This window comes from Panthera leo, chromosome A2 (genome assembly GCF_018350215.1).
Source record: "Panthera leo isolate Ple1 chromosome A2, P.leo_Ple1_pat1.1, whole genome shotgun sequence".
In the NCBI taxonomy this organism is placed as follows: Eukaryota; Metazoa; Chordata; class Mammalia; order Carnivora; family Felidae; genus Panthera; species Panthera leo.
In genome coordinates, this window is record NC_056680.1 from 20312706 (window position 1) to 20331720 (window position 19015).

Genomic DNA, 19015 nt, shown 5'->3' on the forward strand with positions numbered 1-19015 from the left:
GCCTATTCCAGATGTTTCTTATAAATGGAATGAGAGAATAAATGGCCTTTTATGACTGGCTTCTTTTACTTTGCATGTTTTCAAGGTTCATCCGTGTTCTAATATGTATCAGTACTTCATTCCTTTCTATGGCTAACTACTATTTTCTTGCATGGATATACCACATTTTGTGTATCCACTCATAAATTGGCAGATATGTTAATGTTTTTTGCTCTTTGGTGATTGTCAGTAGTACTGCTCTGAGCATTTGTGTACAAGTATTGGTTTGAACACCTGTTTTTAGTTCTTTTAGCTATATACCTAGGAGTGGAATTGCTGGGTCATGTGGGAATTCTGTGTTTAACTTTCTGAGGAACTGCCAATCTGTTTTCCACAGCATCCAGGCCATTTTACATTCCCACCAGTCTCCATATCCTTGCCAACACTTGTTATTTCCCACTTTTTAAAATTATAGCATTTAATTGGGGTTATGATTTGCATTTGCCAGATGATGTTGAACATGTGCTTTGGGGGCATTTGCGTATTTTTCTTTGGAGAAATGTCTATTCATGTCCACTGACCACTTTTAAATTGGCTTCTTTGTCTTTTCATTGTTGAGTTGTAAGACGTCTTTATATATTCTGGACTCTAGGTCCTTATCAGATATTTGATTTGAAAATATTTTCTTGGGGCACCTGGGTGGCTCAGTTGGTTGAGCGTCTGATTTCGGCTCAGGTCATGATCTCACAGCTCGTGAGTTCAAGCCCTGCGTCGGGCTCTGTGTGACAGCTCAGAGCCTGGAGCCTCCTTCTGCTTCTGTGTCTCTCTCTCTTTCTGGCCCTAACCCACTCGCATTCTGTCTGTTTCTCTCAAAAATAAATAAACATTAAAAAAAATTTAAAAAAATATTTTCTTCCATTTTGTAGGTTGTTTTTTCCTTTTTTATATAATGACCTTTGGTGCACAAAAGTTCTTAATTCTGTTGACATCCAATTTATCTATTTTTCTTCCATTGCTTATACTTCGGTGCTAGAGCTAAGAATCCATCCACGGCCAAATCCAAGCTCATAAAGTGTTACTCCTGTGTTTTCTTCTCAGAGTTTTATAGTTTTATCTCTTACCTTTGGGACTTCAATCGATTATGAGTTAATATTTGTATATGCTGTGAGACAAGAATGCAACTCCATGCTTTTGCAGAGGGTTACCCAGTTGTCCAGGCAGCATTTGCTGAAGAGAATATCCTTTCCCCTGAGTCTTGGTGTCCTTGTTGAAAAATCAGTTGAACACAGGGGCTCTTGGGTGGCTCAGTTGGTTAAGCCTCTGACTTTGGCTCAGGTCATGATCTCATGGTTCTTGAGTTCAGGCCCCACACTGGGCTTTCTGCTGAGCCTGCTTCAGATCTTCTGTCCCCTTCTCTCTCTGCCCTTCCCCTGCTCTTGCTCTTTCTCAAAAAATAAATAAACTTAGAAAATTAAAAAATAAAAGAAAAATCAATTGAACATAGATCTATAGGTTTATTTCTGGTCTTTCAATTCTAATCCATTGATCTACATATCTAGATAGTACCATACTATCTTGATCACTGTAGCTTTGTAGTAAGCTTTGAAATTGAGAAGTTTGAGTCCTCCAACTTTATCTTTTTCAAGATCATTTTGGCTATTCTGACATCTTGGCAATTCCATCTGAGCTTTCCATTTCTGTAAAAAAAAAAAAAAGGGCAGTGAGAATGAAAGGTATTGCATTGAATCTGTAAATCAATTTGGAGAATATTAAGTCTTCTGACCCATGAACACAGAATATCTTTCCATATACTTAGGTCTCCTTTAATTTCTTTCAGTGTTTTATAGTTTTAAGTCTACAAGTCCTACACCTGCTTGGTTAAATTTATTCCTAAGTATTTTTATTCTTTTTAGACAATTGCTTAGGTATTTACTTTGAGAGAGAGAGAGTGTGTGTGAATGGGGCAGGTGCAGAGAGAAAGGGTGGGGGACAGGACTTGAAGCAGGCTCTGTGCTGACAGCGGAGAGCCCGATGCAGGGCCCAAACCCATGGTTCATCTAACTTGGATGCATTTTAGTTCTCTTTCTTGTTTAATTGCCTTGGTTAAAACTTCCAGTATGATGTTGAATAACAGTGATGAAAGCAGATTATCTTGGTCTTATTCCTCATCTTAGAGAAAAAACTTTCAGTCTTTCACCATTGAGAACAATGTCAGTTGTGGGTTTTCCATAGCTGCCCTTTATCAAGTTGAGAAATTTCCTTCTACTCCTAGGTTATTGAATGCTTTTATCATGAAAAGATACTAGATTTTGTCAATTCTTTTTCTGTATCAATTGAGATGATCATGTGATTTTCCCCTTTATTAACATTGATTTTCATATGTTGCACTTGCCTTGCTCCCATTCCTGGGATAAATCCCATTAGGTCCCATTGTATAATCCTTTTAATACGTTTTTGGATTTGATTCCCTGATTTTTTTTTTTTTTTTGAAGTTTTTGCATCTGTACTCATAATTGGTATTGGTCTTTAGAGTTTTTTTCTTATGGTATCTTTGTCAGGAGTTGGCATCATGGAAGTGCTGCCCTCAAGGAATGAGTTAGGAAGCATTCTCTTCTGTTTTGGGGAAGAATGTTAGAAGGAATGGTATCAGTTCTTCTTTAATGTTTTATAAAATTCACCAATAAAGTCGGCTGGCCCTGGGCTTTTCTTTGTTAGAAGTTTTTAAACTGTTGACTCAATCTTTTTCCTTGTTACAGGCCCATTCAGATTTTCTATTTCTTCTTCAGTCAGTTTTGGTTGTTTGTGTGTGGCTAGGAATTTGCCCATTTCCCCTTGGTTATCTAATTTGCTGGTATAGCAAATTGTTTGTAAGATTCTCATGATCTTTTTATTCTATAAGGTCCCCACTTTCATTCCTGATTTTACTAATTTGAGTTTTCAGTCTAGCTAAAGGCTTGTCAATTCTGTTGGTCTTTTTAGAGAATCAACTTGGTTTTATTGATCTATTGTTTATCTTATTTTCTATTCTGTTCATCTTAGCTCTAATCTTTATTATTTCTGCCCTATTTGCATTTAGTTTGCTCTTCTTTTTCTAGTTTTTTGAGGTGGAAGGTTATTAATTTGAGATATTCTTTTTTTTAAGTCTATTTATTTAAGTAAAGTATGCCCAATGTGGGGCTCAAACTTATGACCCTGAGATCAAGAGTGACTCTCTATTCTGACTGAGCCAGCCAGGTGCCCTGAGATATTTCTTCTTTTTTTTAATGGAGGCATTCACAGCTATAAATTTCCTTCTGAGCACTGCTTTTGCTATATCCCATCCATTTTGGGATGTTGTGTTTTTGTTTTTAATCATATAAAAGTATTTTCTAATTTTCCTTGGGATTTCTTTTTGACCCACTAGTTATTTAAAAGTATGTGTTTTGGGGCATGCACCTGTGTGGCTCAGTCCGTTAAGCATCCAACTTCAGCTTAGATCATGATCTCCTGGTTTGTGAGTTTGAGCCCTGCGTCGCGCTCTGTGCTGGCAACTCAGAGCCCGGATCCTGCTTCGGATTCTGTGTCTCCATCTCTCTCTGCCCCTCACTCACTCATGCTCTGTCTTTCTCTCTCAAAAATAAATAAACATTAAAAAAAATTTTTTTAAGTGTGTTTTTAGTAGGGGTTGTCTGGGTGGCTCAGTCATTTGAATGTCTGACTCTTGATTTCGGCTCAGGTCATGATCTCATGGTTTGTAAGATCGAGCTCCACATCGGCCTCGGGCTTCAGGCTCTGGACTAACAACGTGGAGCCTGCCTGGGATTCTCTTTCTCTCCCTCTCTCTCTCCCCCTCCTCCACTCTTGAACATGCATACACACTCTCTCTCAAAATAAATAAATATTCTTTTTTTAAAGTGTGTTTTTGGAGCCCCTGGGTGGCTCAGTCGGTTAAGTGTCCAACTTCGGCCCAGGTCATGATCTCACAGTTCATGGATTCAAGCCCCGCGTGAGGCTCTTTTGCTGACAGCTTAGAGCCTGGAGCCTTTTTCAGATTCTGTGTCTCCCTCTCTCTCTGCACCTCCCCAGCTCATGCTTGCACTCTCTCTCTGTCAAAAATAAATAAACTTAAAAAAAATTTTTTTTAAATAAAGTGCGGTTTTGATTTTCACAGAGTGGTGAATTTTCCAGATTTCCTTCTATTATTTTTATTAACATTCTACTATATATATACGTATATATATATATACATATATATATATATATATATACACACATATATACATATATATATATGCTATATATATATATATATATATATATATATATTTCTATTTTCCTTCCATGTGGTCAGAGAAGATACTCTGTATGATTTCAACCTTTTTCAATTCATTGAGATTTGTTTTGTGGCCTAATATATGTTCTGTCCTGAAGAATGTTTTACATGCCTTCGAGGAGAATGGTGTTCTGCAGTTGTTGGGAGGGGTGTTCTCTAGATGTCTGTCAGGTCTGGTTGCTATATAGTGATGTCTAAATCTTCTCTTTCCCTAGTATCTTTTGTCTAATTGATCAAATGATTAGTCTCCAGCTATTATTTTTGAACTTTCTATTTCTCCACTGATTTCTGTCAGGTTTTGCTTCCTATATTTTGAGACTTTTGTTACTTTCATATATGTTTATAATTATTAAATTTTTTTTTTCTTTTTTTTTGAGAGAGAGAGAGCTTGTGCAAGTGGGGGAGAGGAGCAGAGGGAGGGAGAGAGAATCTTAAGGAGGCTTCACACCCAGCGCAGGGCCCAATGCGGGACTTGAACTCACTGGCCTGAGATTAAGACCTGAGCTGAGGGGCGCCTGGGTGGCTCAGTCGGTTAAGCGTCCGACTTCAGCTCAGGTCACAATCTCGCAGTCCATGGGTTTGCGCCCCGCGTCGGGCTCTGGGCTGATGGCTCGGAGCCTGGAACCTGCTTCCGATTCTGTGTCTCCCTCTCTCTCTGCCCCTCCCCCATTCATGCTCTGTCTCTCTCTGTCTCAAAAATAAATAAAGGCTAAAAAAAAATTAAAAAAAAAAAAAAAAAAAGACCTGAGCTGAAATCAAGAGTCAAATGCCTAACCGACTGAGCCACCCAGGCGCCCCTATAATTATAACATATTCTTGATAGATTGACTCTCTTATTACTAGATAACATCTTTGTTTTTTATACGATTTTTGTCTTAAACTCTACTGTATCTGATATTAGTATATCTACCCAGCTCTCTTTTGGTACGGTTTTCCTGGAGTATCTTTTTCCATCCTTCCTCTTTCAACCTGTTTGTGTTCTTGGATACAAAGAGAGTGTTTTGTAGACAATATAGTTGGATCATGTTTCTTTGTTATAATCTATTCTGTCATTCTCTGCTTTTGATTGGAGAGTTTAAGCTGTTTAATGTAATCATGGATAAGAAAGAACTGACATTTTGCTGTTTTCTATATGTGATATCCGTGTTGTTTTCTTTCTTTTATTTAAAAAAATTTTTTTTAATGTTTATTTTTGAGAGAGAGAGAGAGTACAAGCAGGGGAGAGGCAGAGAGAGAGGGAGACACAGAATCGGAAGCAGGCTCCAGGCTCTGAGCTGTCAGCAAAGAGCCTGATGCAGGGCTCAAACTCATGAACAATGAGATCATGACCTGAGCCAAAGTCAGACGCTTAACCGACTGAACCACCCAGGCACCCCTCTTGTTGTTTTTCAGTTCCTCCTTTACTGCCTTCTTTTGTGTTAGGTTTTCTAGTTTACCATTTTGATTCCTTTTTTGTTTCCTTTACTATATATTTTTAAATTTTTTGTTAGTGTCACTCCAAAGATCACAATTAGCACCTTAAATTACGACAGCCCACTCAAATTAATACAATTTAGTTTCAACTGTATATAAAAATTTTGACCCTGTATTGCTCCCCCCTCTCTTATGCTGTTATTGTCCTTACAGATTAATTTATTATTAAGTATTTAATAGTTTGTTGTTGTTGTGGACGGAATGTTTTATCCAACTGAATTTCCATTTGGTTACTATTAATACAGAGAAACACCGCTGATTTTTATATATTTATTTTATGAGGCCACATGCCAAATTTTCTACTATTTCTCATAGACTGTTTTTTCTCATTAGATTCTCTTAGAGTTTCAAAGTATACGATCACATCAGCAACAGAAGGAAATAGTTTTTATTTCCTTTTCAAAACTTATACTAATTTTCCCATCCTGTTGTATTTGCGGGACCCAAAGCACTGTGCATAATAGGAGTGATAGAAGGCATCCCTGTCAGGTTCCTGATTTTATTGGAAATTGTTTTCTTTCCCCTTACCATTTAGAATGCTGTTTGCCTGAAACAAAATAAGTCTTCATCAATTTTAAGTAGTTTCTTCCTATTGCAGAGTGTTACTAAGATCTGCTGAACTTTATAAGCATCCTTATAGGCATATATTGACTTGGCCAAGTGGCTGTTCATTTTTACTTTGAATTGTTCACTAAGGACATATGCTAATTCTTCCTGATACTGAGCCATTCCTGGAATAAACTTGATTTAATCCCACTGTACGATTCTTTTGACATTGCTGGATTCTATTTGGTAATGTTTATTTCACATTTTTACATTTATATGGATTAGTGAAATTGGGCTATTACCTTGGTCAGCAAACCACTGTACCTGCCCAAGCAAATCTGGCCAATTTTGGTACAATCCATGACCTAAGAATGGTTTTTACATGTTTAAATGGTTGGAAAAAAAATCAAAATAATAATAATATTTTGCAACACTTGAAATTATATCAGAGTCAAATTTCAGTGTCCATAATAAAGATTTATTGGAACACTACCACACTCATCTATTTCCATAATGTCTCTGGCTGCCTTTGTGTTCCAACACAGAGTTAAGTACTTGCAACAGACACCGTATGGCCTGCAAACCTTAAATATAGACTCTTTGGCTCTTTACAGGAAAAGTTTGCCAACCCCTGGTCTGTCTAGCTTTCTTTTTGGCGCCTATCTTTATCAGGTTTGGTGTGAATGTTAAGTTGGCTTCCTGAAAGGAATTGGAGAGTTTTCCCTCTTTTTTCCTATTATGTGGTATCATTTAAATAGATTTGGAATTATCTCCTCTGTAAATGTTAAATGAAACTCAGCCATAAAACCATCTGGTTCCCAGGCAATATTTAATACATAATAAATATAATCTTCTGTGGTAATTGATCTATTCAAGTTTTCAACTTTTCTTGGGTTGATTTTAATAATTTATATTTTGCTAGGAAATCATCCATTTCCTCAATATTTTCAAATTTGGTTAGCCATAAAATTGAACAGAATACTCTCTCCAAATAATTATAAATTTACTGTAGTCCTCAGCTCTCATTTCCTATTTTGTATATTTTTACCCCCTCTCTTTTTTTTAAATCTGGTTCATAGAAGTTTATATATTTTATTAGTCTTTTTCAAATAACCAGTCTTTTTTTTTTTAATGTTTATTTACTTTTGAGAGAGAGAGAGAGAGAAAGAGAGAGAGAGAGAGTGCAAGCTGGGGAGGGGCAGAGAGAGAGGAAGATACAGAATCTGAAGCAGGCTCCAGACTCTGAGCTGTCAGCACAGAGCCTGACACGAGGCTTAAAATCACAAACTGCGACATCATGACGTGAGCTGCAATCAGATGCTTAACGGACTGAGCCACCCAGGCACCCCTCAAATAAGGGGGTCTTAAGCTTATTTATCTTTCCTGTAATTTTTTGGGGGGGGCAGGGGGGAGTGTCTGTTTCAGTAATTTGAAATTTTATTTCTTTGTATTATCTCCCTTGTCCTCATTTGTTTTGGATTCTTCTATCATTTTTGTTCTTGTTTTTATCTTCATTCAAAGGATGAGTACTGGGTTTCCACATTTTTGGTCTTTCTTCCTTAATAACGAAGGCTTTGTGGCTGTGAGAGTCTGTCCATGTCCAGGCTTCATTAGGAAATAGTCTCTTTTCAGAAAAAAATAACAAGTAGTCTTCTTTTTCTTTTTGCTCTTTCGGTAGTTTGTGATTTTATTTTGGTTTCGCCTTCCGTCAAAGGTTTTCCTTAATTTCCAATGAGGTAACACTTTAAACATGTCTAACGTATTTGTTTCTGATATAATTAGACATACTGATTATAATTGTAAATTGAGGGGTGCCTGGGTGGCTCAGTTGGTTAAGCGTCCAACTTCAGCTCAGGTCATGATCTCGCGGTTTGTGAGTTCGAGCCCCACATTGGGCTCTGCACTGACAGCTCAGAGCCTGGAGCCTGCTTTGGATTCTATCTCCCTCTCTCTCTGCCCCTCCCCTGCTCACACTCTGTCTCTCTCTGTCTCAAAAATAAATTAACATTACAAAAATTTTTTTTAATTGTAAATTAAGCTCTTTTTGCCGGCCAAGTGCATGCCAGCCCTTTGTAAATATTCTTGGATGTATGAAATAAGTGACTGCTTTCCGTTTTGAAAGATGTGAAGTTCTGCATGTGTTGATGAATTTTGTTTGTTATCATTTCTTAGTTCCCCTGTGCCCTTAGTTTTGGCTACAGATGTTGAAATCTCTTATAATAATGATCACATTCTCCCTGCGTTTTATACTTCTGGCAGTTTGTTAATTAATTCTTTTGTCCAGAACACTGACAACTAATAAAATTTAAGGGGGGGTGAAGGTGGGAGATAAGTGATAAGTATATAAGGAAATTATATTTTCAAAACTTTAAGTCTTTAGCTATAAGAATTTTTATAAGTGAACTTTTTGGCAGCAAAGTCACGTAGGGAGGGAAATGTTTCAAAACATTTGTTTTTCTAAAAGCATTTTCCAAGGCATCTTATTTTGGCTGATTAGGAGCTCCCTCTAGAGGCTAGAAAAATTGCAGCACCAGGGTTTCTTTCTGTGACTTGTGAGTTCAGTAACATTTCTGTTTAGGGTTTTTTGCAGGAATCTTTCTAACACACTAGTCATTGTTGGTGAGGGTTAGCATTGTCAAAACTAGACAGTGGGATCCATAAACCCCTTCGTCAGTGCACAGCAATCACAAATGACCATCTGTCCCAATTCATGGAAAGCTCATTTATTTGTTGGTTTGTTTTCCTCACTGGAATGTGACCTCCATGCAGGTAGGGACTTTCCCTGTCTCACTCTTTGCTTTAACAAATGCCTGTAATAGTACCTGGCACATAGTAGGGATTCAGTAATTGTTGAATGGATGAGTGAATTTTTGAGCAGAAATTCTTTGCTTAGTGTTGCTTGGAATCCATGACTAGGCCTGGGGCCAAGGGAAGGCACTTGTCCATGAACTAGGGCTGAGTGGCCTGTGCTCAGTGGGATTTATTTCACTGGATTAGACCAAATTAATTTACTCAACACTTATTTATTGAGCAACCACTCTGCCACAAAGTGTTGTAGAGGCTGGGGATCCAACAGTGAAAAAAATCAGGCAAGATTCCTGTATTTATGGAACAGTTATATAGAGAATGTTTGGATAGTAATGTTTGTTATAAAGAAAAGTTGGATGGGGGTGCAGAGCATGCTGGATGGAAAGGAGGTACCGCTTTTATAGGGGTGGTCAGATTGTGAGTCACTTCATGATGAAGGAGGCAGGGAGGAAGCTATACAGGTATCTGGGGGATGGGAGGTGTCAAGGAGCTGAAGCAAGAATGTCCCTGGCATGTTCGAGTGACACTAGGGAGGCTGGTATGGCAGAAGCAGAGTAAGAGAGGAGGAAAGGAAGATGAAGTCAGAAAGATAAATTTAGGAGATACACCGCAGAGATGTGAAATACTAGAGAGGATGTTTGGGATCTTTCCAGCAAGGGGAAGAACCTTGTAAGTCAAGGGCAAGAGTGAGGCTGGGCTTTCACACAGACGTCTGTACTTCCAAAAGTGGCTTCCAGGTTGCCTAATCAGAGATCATTTGCTTGCAAAGAGTCTGATCATGACCATGGTTGACAGATCCTAAGGTGGTGATGATGTGGCCGACACGTCAGGAGATGGGAGGTGTGCTAGGATGGCACAGGGTATATAAGGAAGACCACAGAACCAGATTCTTGCTGAACTAAGCTAAATTAAGAAGAGAACGCCCTTAGACCCCAAGGGTGAGGGGTGCAGGGACCATTACTCTCTCTCAGCTCTTGTCCTCAGGGCGTCTGGTCAGTGTTACCCAAACTGCCGCCACCACCCTCCACTGACCAATGAAAACCTTGAAAATGAAAATTCTTGGGGTGCCTGGGTGGCTCAGTCAGTTAAGCACCTGACTTCAGCTCAGGTCATGATCTCACAGTTTGTGAGTTCAAGCCACATGTCAGGCTCTTTGCTGACAGCTCGGAGCCTAGAGCCTGCTTCAGATTCTGTGTCTGCCTCTCCTCTCTGCCCCTCCCCCACTTGCTCTCTCTCTCTCTCTCTCTCTCTCTCTCTCAAAAATAAACAAACATTAAAAATAAAAGAAAATGAAAACTCTTGAAACCTGCCAACATCTGCTGATTCCAGAAAGGAGCAGTCTCCATTTGAGATAACAGAACAAAATTGACTTTCTGGACACTGAAAAGATTCTCCGCAGCTTCATCCTGTTTTTTTGGACCCTTTAATACCGTTTCACAGACTGCTAATCATGCTGAGCTTTCTAGTGTGAGTGGGGGTGACAAGGGCACTGCCCTGGACTCTACTGCCTGGGCGGGGTGGAGCATGCCCTGTTGCCAGCACTTCTGCTGCATCTGGATGAATGTCGTACTCTGCAGGCTCGGCTCCAGATGCAGAGCCTGGCTGCAGTCAGTACTGTCAGTGGGCCTGATCACCTGACTGGGAGTTGTCACGTTATGGTCACTCATCCAATGCTGCCTTAAGATGAGGCTCAGGCCCCATATGCACAACTAATGATGGTATCTGATGGAGTGGCCTGAGCCCCTGAGAAATCTTAGTGGATACATGAAAGGGGATGGAGCTGTAGAAGAATGACCTTGTCGTGGCAGACTTGCACATATGCATATAGGTTACAAACGGCAAAAGCTTGAACCACAGTGAATCTAAGTCTTTGACCGGACACCTTGGGATCCTCCTGGAACGGAGGAAGATGAGGGAGCAGAGGGCATGTCAGGAGCTGCTGTCTTCCCTGGGAAGCTGTTACGAGACCGTTGCCATCTCCCCCTGGGTTCTGAAGAAGAGCAGGGCTCTTTGCCCTGCCCCCCCCCCCAAAGAACTGCAGAATATAAAGCCACCCAGCAGTAGCTTAGATTGGGCCCCTCAGCAATGACTTGAACTGCAGTCATCTGGCCCTTTTATTTCATATCTTTCCTGTTGTTGCATGGGGACAAGAACCACAGGGACATGGCGCTTTGAATAATCTTGCTTTTACTGTCTACCAGAGTGATAAACTGTCTGAATCAAAAGTGGCCCACTGCATCCTTACCAGCAAGCCCAGTCAGGCGTTGGCCTTGGTTTTCCTTTGTCATGTGTCTTGAGGGTGTTTGATAGAAAGCCATGTACCAGGTGCAGTTTATCTGTCTTGGTTACTAGGAAGCGTCTGGGCTGGGAGAGCTGCAAGTTAAAATGCTCACCTTGTGCCTGAGTAACTGGAACGATAGAAAAGACCAGTAGGAAACGAAGACACCGGTTCTCCGTGCCAGGGTGCTCCCTGTGGGTGGAAGGTGGGGAGGAATGCATGCATGGGTAGCTGTTGGGCTCCTGAGGAGACCGACATTGCCATGCATGTGGATTTCCTGACCTGCGCTTTCTACAGAGCTAAGGAAACCTAGTGCTAGATGAAAGTCCACCGTGTCTTGAGTTTGATGGCTAACCTACCCTGCTGGTGGTGCAACAGATCTGAACTTTGAGACCGAGAACAGAAAGAAATCCAAATGTGTCAGCAGTCACCATAAGTGTAATGCATTAACTCAGCAATTAAAAATCAGGTTCATAGATGGAATTAAATACATTAAATGCATCTACCAAATGTTTATAATAGGGACAGCTAAAGCAAAGTAACACAAATTCGAAAACAAAAAGGTGAAGATATATCAGGCAAACTCTCAACAAAAGAAAGCTATTGCAACATAGAATAGAATAAATAGGACATAAAATGGAATTTAAACACTGGAAGGACTAAAAGTGTTTTATACTAGGGGTCAGCAAACTGTGGCCCACTGGCCAATCCAACCAACTGCCTGTTTTTATAAAAAATGTTTTTTTAGGACACAGCCACTCTTGTCTGTTTACATATTGTGTATGGCTGCTGTGGAGCTACAATGGCAGGGTTGAGCAGTTGCTACAAAGACTAGATGGCTGGCAGAGCCCAAAATATTTACTATCTGGCTCTTGGCAGCTCCTGTTTTTGTTTTTGTTAAGTTTATTTATTTTGAGAGAGAGAGTGCACGCATGTAGTGGGGTGGGGGGAGAGAGAGGGAGAGAGAATCCCAAGCAGGCCCCATTGCTCAGCACAGAGCTGGAAGGGGCTCGATCTCATGAATTGTGAGATCATGACCTGAGCCAAAAACCAAGAGTTAGTCATTTAACCATTTGAACCACCCAGGCGCTCCACAGGTCCTTTTTTAAACCAATGAAAGGAACATTATTCCAAGAAGCCATAATAACTGGGAATGTGTATGTATTCAACAACATAACTTCAAAACGTGTAAATAGGAGCACCTGGGTGGCTTAGTCAGTTAAGCATCCAGCTTCGGCTCAGGTCATGATCTCGAAGTTCATGGGTTGGAGCCCTGCATCAGGCTCTGTGCTGACAGCTTGGAGCCTGGAGCCTGCTTCGGATTCTGTGTCTCCTTCTCTCTCTGCCCGTCCCCCACTTGCACTCTGTCTCTCTCTCTCTCTCTCTCTCAAAAATAAACAAACATTTAACTTGTAGAAAAAAACCAAAAAGCTGATAGAGTTACAGAGACAAGTAGAAAATTCTACACATATACTTATCCTGGACATTCACAGGATAAAGTGGACCAAAAAAAGATAATATTTGAAATAGCTATTGGATATATGTGGAACCTTGTTTTTAAGCACACAACACTATCAGCAAACATTCTTGGGGCACCTGGCTGGCTCAGTCGGTGGAATATATGACCCTTGATCTTGGGGTTGTAAGTTTGAGCCCCACATTGGGTGTAGAGATTGAAATTTTTTTAATCTTAAAAAAGAAAAAAATTCTCGTGCCCTGAAATTCGAATTGTAAAAAGTAGAGACAGTTGAAAAGGGAGTAGCAGAGCTGAGGCTCATGCCTAGACATGTGAGGGTTATGAGCGGTGGTGGCCAAGCCCCAGTTCCTCAGTAATCAATGTTACAAGGCAGGGAAAAGAAAAAGAATAAAGATCATAAAGAAATGGTGGTAGCAAGAAAAGTTAGGACATAAAAATTAACCGAACTGGAGAAAGTGGCCCAGAGTGAGTTCTGCAAAAGCCCTGCAGAGCCCAAAGCTGCCTTGAATTCCATCCGCATCTTCAAGATGCTCCATTTTATGACCATTTCTTTACATGCATCTCCAGAACATCCTCTTCCTTATATTTGCTTCCATCACATGAGCTAGCCCAAGGGAATCCATGAAGGGAAACAAAGTAAAATCTCCTCCTGACCATGTCACCACAGCCATGACCCAGTGCCATGGCAGACATATACATAGATGGTTGGGGAAAAGCCCAGGAAGGAAGTCCTGGTGGACCTTGTCCTTCCAGTTGGCATTGGCTGCCACAGAAAATCTTGAGGTGGCTGGCTTGCTATGGAAGAAAATTAAGGCACCAGCCCTGAGGTATTAAACCTTTGGATACCTGGGTTTCCTGTACCATCTCATGTAGTAAGGAGCAAGAATTTTATATACTGGGCTGCAGTGCTCAAATTTTGTTCTTCACGTACAATATCTAAAAAATAAAAAGGACCAACAGTGTGTCTGTGAAGCACGGAGGAGAGCTGGAGAGATACGTGCTGAGTGGCATCTAGATTTAGCTGGGAAGGACATCTTCAAGTACCCACAGAAGAAGAGGAAAGAAAGCTGACCCGAAGACAAGGGATCAGGCCATGAAAAACATGTGCAGGGCTGGCTAAAAAGAAAAGAAAACTTTGGACCAGTATCCCTTATGAACTCTGATGCAAAAATCCTTTTTAAAAATACTATCAAACTGAATTCAGTAGCATATTAAAAGCTTTATACACATGACCAAGTGGGAAGTGGGATTCATTCCTGAAATGCAAGAATGGTTCAACATACAGAACCCATCAATGTAGTACACCACATTAACAGAATGAAGGGGAAAAAACCACACGATCATTTCAATTAATGCAGAAAAAGCATTTGACAAAATTCAGTACCTTTTCATGATAAAAACACTAGGCAAACTAGGAATAGAATGAAACTAAGTCAACATAATAAAAGCTATATATGAACATCACAGTGAACATGGTACTCAATGGTGAAAGACTAAAAGCTTCTCTAAGGTCAGGAACAAGATAAAGATGTCTGTTTTCACCACTTCTGTTCAACATAGTGTTAGCCAGAGAAGTTAGGCAAGAAATTTAAATAAAAGGCATCCAAATGGTAAAGGGAAACATAAAATTATCTCTGTTCACATATGATAAGATATTATATGTAGAAAACGTTAAAGATTCTACTAACTGTGATAACTAATAAATTAATTAAGCAAAGTAGCAAGTTGCCAAGTCAATGATAGAAAGCAGTTGTTCCCGGTAAACTAAAAATGAGCAGTCTGAAAAGGAAATTACAAAATCCATTTGCAATAGCATAAAAAAGAATAAAACAGGAACAAACATAACCAAGAAAAAGAAAGACAAGTGTTCAATGAAAACTACAAAACATTGCTGAAAATAATTAAAGAAGACAAAAATAGATGGAAACACACCCCATATGCATGGATTGGAAGACTTAAGGTAATCTATAGATTCAACACCATCTCTATCAAAGTTCAAAAGACATTTTTTGGCAGAAATAGAAAAAGTCCATTCTAAAATTCATATGGACTCTCAAAGAACTCTGAATAGCCAAAACAGCCTTGAAAAGGAAGAACAAAACTGAAGGACTCACACATTCTTGATTCCTGATTTCAAAAGTTACTACCAAAACAAACAAACAAACAAAAAACATTAAAAAAAGTTACTACAGTGTTACAATAATCAAAGCACTGTGGTACCAGCATAAAGACAGACCAATGGAATACAACAGAGAGCCCAGAAATAAACCCTCACTTATGTAGTCAAGTAATTTTTGACAAGGATGCCAAGACCCCTCAAAAGAGAAAGGAAACTTTTTAAAAAATGGTGCTGGGAAAACTGTATCTTCACATGCAAAAGAAGGAAATTGGACCCTTATCTAACACTATATTAAAAAATTAATTCAAAGTGGATCAAACACCTGAATGTAAGACCTAAAACTCTCAGAAGAAAGCACGGGGCAAAAGCTGCACAACATTCGAGTTGGCAGTGATTTCTTGGATGTGGCACCAAAGATACAGGAAACCAAAAAATAGACAAATTGAGCTATAATTTTGTGTATCAAAAGACGCTATTGTCAGAGTAAAATGGCAGCCCACAGAATGGGGAAAAATACTTGAAATCATATATTTGATTAGGAGATTAATATCTAGAGTATATAGAGAACTAAAATTCCGTAAGAAACAGCCCAATTTGAATAAGGACTTGAATAAGTGTTTCTCCAAAGAAGACATACAAATGGTCAATAAATACACGTAAAAATGCTCAACATCACTGATCATTAGGGAAATGCAAATCAAAACTACAGTGAGACACACCTTACATTCATAAGGATGGATACTATTAAAAAAAAAAAAAAACCCCAGCAGAGGCACCTGGGTGGCTCACTCGGTTGAGCATACGACTTGGGCTCACGTCATGACCTTGTAGTTAGTGAGTTGGAGCCCCACCTCAGGCTCGCTGCTGTCAGCCAGTCAGCGCAGAGCCTGCTTCAGATCCTCTGTCCCCCTCTTTCTGCCCCTCCCTCACTTGCACTCTCTCTCTCAAAAAAAAAAAACACAAAAACCCCACAAATAACAACTGTTGGGGAGGATGTAGAGAAATTGGAACCCTCGTGCACTGTTGGTGGGGATGTAAAATGGTGCAGCCACCATAGAAACAGCTCAGTGAACACTCAGAAAATTAAAAATAGAATTTACCATGTGATCTAGCAATCCCACTTCTGGGTATATGCCCAAAAGAATTGAAAATGAGTCTCAAAAAGATATTTGTACACCCATGTTTATGTCAGCAATTTTCACAACAGTTAAAATGTGAAAGCCACCCAAATGGCCATTGGTAGATGTATGAATAAACAGAATGTGGTATATACACACAATGGAACATTATTCAGCCTTTAATGGGAAAGAAATTCTGACACATTCTACAGCATGGATGAGCCTTGACAACATTATGTTAAGTGAAATAAGTCATTCACAGAAAGAAATGATTCCATGTATATGAGGCACCTCAAGCAGTCAAATTCATAGGACAGAAATTTTAACATGAAAATGAGTAAACTACTGATAACCACAACATAGGTGAATCTCAAAAATGTTATGCTAGGGGTGCCTGGGTGGCTCAGTCGGTTAAGCGTCTGACTTTGGCTCAGGTCATGATCTTGCAGTTCATGAGTTCGAGCCATACATGGTGCTCTGTGCTGACAGCTCAGAGCCTAGAGCCTGCTTTGAATTCTATGTCTCCCTCTCTCTCTGCTCTTCCCCTGCTCACACTCTGTCTCTCTCTCTCACAAAAATAAATATTTTAAAAATGTTATGCTAAATGAAAGAAGCCAGACATTAAAGAGTACTTACAGGATGATCCCATTTATATAAAGTTAGAAAACCGGCAAAAGGAAAATACAGGTAAAATAATTCAGAATAGAATTTACATCTAGGTATAAAAGGTCTTGCCTGCAAACAGCACAAAGAGACAGAGAAATTTGCTATATCTTGTTTTGGAACGGTGGTTACCTGGAAATACAGAATTGTGAAAACTCATCAAACACCATTAAGAAGCACTTAATAAAACCACAAAGAATGAGGTTGTTCTCTATGGACTGACATGGAAGGTGTTAGTAAAACAAATTGAATTGCACAATATGGTCTCTGTCTAGATACATATTCTATGTATGTGTTATAAAGGCGTTATTTTTTCTTAATTTTTTTTCATTAAAATTTTTTTTTTAATGTTTATTTTTGAGAGAGAGAGCGAGCATGTGCGAGGTGGGGGAGGGTCACAGAGAAAGGGAGATGGAGGATCCGAAGGTTTGTTTGGAGGATCACAAACCCAAGAGTCATGACCTGAGCTGCAGTCAGACACTTAACTGACTGAGTCACCAAGGTGCCCCTATTTTATTTTATTTATTTTTTTTAATTTTTTTTAATCTTTATTTATTTTTGAGAGAGACAGAGCATGAGCGGGGAAGGAACAGAGAGAGAGGGAGACAGAATCTGAAGCAGGCTCCAGGCTTCCAGCTGTCAGCACAGAGCCCGACACGGGGCTTGAACCCACGAACCGTGACATCATAACCTGAGCCGAAGTCGGACGCTTAACCGACCAGGCCACCCAAGTCCCTCAAGGTGCCCTTATTTAAAAGAAAAAATGTTTATTTATTTATTTTTGAGAGACACAGAGAGAGAACAGGGGAGGAACAGAGAAAGAGAGAGGAGAGAGAGAATCCCAAGCAGGCTCCACACTGTCTGTGTAGACTTCAACATGGGACTCAAACCCATGAACCATGAGATCATGACCTGAGCTGAAATCAAGAGTCGACGCTCAACCAACTGTGCCACCCAGGTGCCCCTAAAGACCTTATTTTTAAAGGGGGGAGGGTTAGGGAAATAAACACTATAAAAATTTAACAATCATCTTTGATGAGGATAGTGGTGGCTGGGCATCCCCCATGGCTGGGTCTGCCCTTGTGTGTACCAATAAAGGGTGTCTACACATTTGGCAGTTTCGTGGATTTGAGAAGGGACCACTTCCTTTCTTTTTTCCTTCTCCTTCCTCAGGCAAGTTCTGCTTTTTCTAGCCCCTGACCCTAACTTTGTATTACCTTGACTCCTTTTAGTATGGGGCCAGGTTTTTTATGTCTTTGCATACAACAAACAGGTCCCAGTTTTGTTCTGTTAGGTACTGGAATTTGGCTTATCACTATTTGACTTCTTTTCTCTCACAAAGCTGGTGCTCCATCATTTGGGCTTTCAGGCAGACTTAGGTTGGCAGTTCTTGGGTTGTGTCTCAGATCAGCTTCATCCCTCAGATCATCCATCCTCTCTGAATGTCTCTGTCTGTCTGTCTCTGCCTCTCTCACATGCACACATGCACACACAGTTGTAGATATGGCATGGATGTTCCTATGTCATAATTGATAATCATAATGGTCCTATGGGTTCCCATTGCTGCGCTGACTCCACCTGTTTTTTCCTCCCCGCAACAGTGTCCACATCGCCACATTAGCAGGGCTCATCATCCCCTTTTCTCTACCCTTCCCTTTCCCCTCTTCTCTCCTCCATTATGCTCAGATAACATTCCCCATGCTTTTTGCCTCTCTGTTCTCTCAAACTCCTGTCTGAATTAGGACTCCTTCAGTTGCAAATGACAGAAAACTGACTTGGCTTAAGCAAAAGAGACTTTACCGCTTCACTTAAAACTTACGGGGTGTATTAGTTTATGTGGCTGCTGCAACAAATTACCACAAACATGGGAGCTTAAAACAACAGAAATTTGTTCTCTTGCAGTTCTGTAGGCTGGAGTCTGAAATCAAGGTAATCAGGAGAGCCATACTCCCCCAACAAGCTCTAGAGAATTCCTTCCTTGCCTCTTCCAGCTTCTGCTGTGACCTCTGCCGTGACCTCTGCCTGCATCCTGACATCGCCTTCCCTTTTGTGTCTCTCTCAAAACTCCCTCGGCACCTCTCTGATGAAGCGTGCGTGTGATCGCATTATCCCATATAATCCAGGATAAGCCCCTCCTCACTAGACCCTTCACTTAATCCCATCTTTTACGGTAGGAGGTCACTTTCGCAAGTTCCAGAGATTTGATGTGGTTATCTTTTGGAGGCCCATTTTTCAAGGGGCA

The 19015-nt window shown here is 40.1% G+C and overlaps 1 protein-coding gene and 1 long non-coding RNA gene across 2 annotated transcripts in view; one reads left to right on the forward strand and one right to left on the reverse strand.

Moving 5' to 3' along the window:
* Positions 1-19015, forward strand: part of LOC122214407 (IQ domain-containing protein F5-like) — a 31983-nt gene that overhangs the window by 6673 nt on the left and 6295 nt on the right. The gene's annotated exons all lie outside the window — the stretch shown is intronic.
* On the reverse strand, positions 1601-18422 carry LOC122214412. The gene is made up of 3 exons (XR_006199864.1): positions 17991-18422; positions 11512-11588; positions 1601-1676 (listed from the first exon to the last, which is right to left on the reverse strand). It is a non-coding gene; the product is annotated as an uncharacterized LOC122214412 (long non-coding RNA).